A 1,572-nucleotide genomic window follows, 5' to 3' on the forward strand; every position below is an offset into this window, starting at 1 on the left:
GTGAGCGAGCGCTGCATGGTATTTAAGCACGACGATGTACGGCCATGGCTGGTGTGTGAGGTGGGTTTGTGCTTGACCGTATGAGCTTTAGGGGCAAAAATGGCGGCTTTGTCTTGTGGATTTGTGGATGGACGAGAGAAGAACGAGAGGGGATAAGGCAGGTGCGCTGGCGAGCGGTGGGTGGGCCCCCACAGCTACGTGTTCCCACGCATGCGGCTTCGACGGAGATACGTTTCACAAATCATGAGTGCGTGTTGTTTACATGAGCGTGGATGTCACCCCGATCCAACGATTCGCGAGCGACCGGCTGAGCGTTTCGGCCGGCGCGCCGCATGTAAACAGTTCCCATGTTGGAATGCCCTAGAGGCAATAATATTCTACTCCCTCCGTCTCGTAATTCTTGTCACGCTGGCTTTTTTGAAATTTAAACCTTGTTGTTTTCCCAACAAAACCCGTGGTCCTCGTCGTCTCCTCACTGTCCTGTGATGCCGGCAGATTTGCTCGCCCCCGGCCCCTCCCTCCCCGCCCCCGCCGCCTTGCTACCTCCCCCTGCCCCCGCCGTCCACTTCGTCGCCGCCTTACTTCCGCCCGGCCACCCCACGCCGCCGCCTCATTCTCCTCCGCCCGCTGCCCACAGAGGAACCCGAAGGTTCATTTTTTTGGAGACGACCGCCCAACACCCGCTCTCCTTCCGACTGTGCCCGTCGTCGTCGACCACAAAGCTAGACCTCTAGGACAGAAACCCCCCTATACCAACGCATATCTGCCAACGGAATAATAGCATGTGTTGTTTGTTTAACTTCCCACCTCGCGCACTCCTCCCCGTTCCTTGGAAAAAGAGCTATAACCTCCCTGTACCCACCTTCCCCGCCTATACCTCGTCCATCAAATACGACGGGGAAACGAAAATCTTCTATCTGCCATATCTCCCCCCGATTCATCTCTCTCTCACCCAACTGCCAAGACCATGATGTTGCCGCCGCCATGTCCAATTCCGACTAGATCCAGTGCCGTCCCGCGTCGTCGCTCAAGGACCCCGGATCCCCCTCGGTGCTATCCTCCAATCTTCCGTTGCGGCGACGTCCTCCACGCCCTGCAGGCGCCCCGCAGCAACCATAGTCGCCATGGGTCACGAGGCTGCTCCATCGCCTGTGGTTTGTAGGCGCAATACCATGCGTCTCCATTGCGCTGCTGCAGGCTGGGGAATGATGGTGCTGCTCTGCCCCGGCTACCTTGTGTCGACCACTAATCTGAACTCTAGTGCAGAACAGAATACAACCCAAAGGTATGATTCATCTGCTGATGCTTCCCTCCCTCTGTTTCCAAGCCAAATTTTGCATTGAACCTCTGATGAAATCTGTTGATAACAACGTCTCTGTTTTGGAGGAACTCCAAGTCGCCTCGACATGGCCTTCTGGTTGTCATACCCATGAAATCTGCGAGCTTTGGAAATCAGTTCGACAGAGTTGTACTACTCCATGACGAAGATGTTAGTAGCGCAACTTACCTTGTCACCAAAAAGATTTGTTATCTAATTATTTGTTCCATCTGCGCCTCATCATGTGATTCCCC

General features: G+C 54.9%; 1 long non-coding RNA gene across 1 annotated transcript in view; it reads left to right on the forward strand.

Annotated features, from left to right (window-relative positions):
- The first annotated feature begins 615 nt into the window (after nt 1-615).
- Nucleotides 616-1,572, forward strand: part of LOC119363359 — a 4,018-nt gene continuing 3,061 nt past the window's right edge. The window contains exon 1 of the long non-coding RNA XR_005173915.1: nt 616-1,489. This is a non-coding gene — a long non-coding RNA (uncharacterized LOC119363359). The remainder of the gene's footprint in view (nt 1,490-1,572) is intronic.

This window comes from Triticum dicoccoides, chromosome 2B (assembly GCF_002162155.2).
Source record: "Triticum dicoccoides isolate Atlit2015 ecotype Zavitan chromosome 2B, WEW_v2.0, whole genome shotgun sequence".
NCBI classification, from domain to species: domain Eukaryota; kingdom Viridiplantae; phylum Streptophyta; class Magnoliopsida; order Poales; family Poaceae; genus Triticum; species Triticum dicoccoides.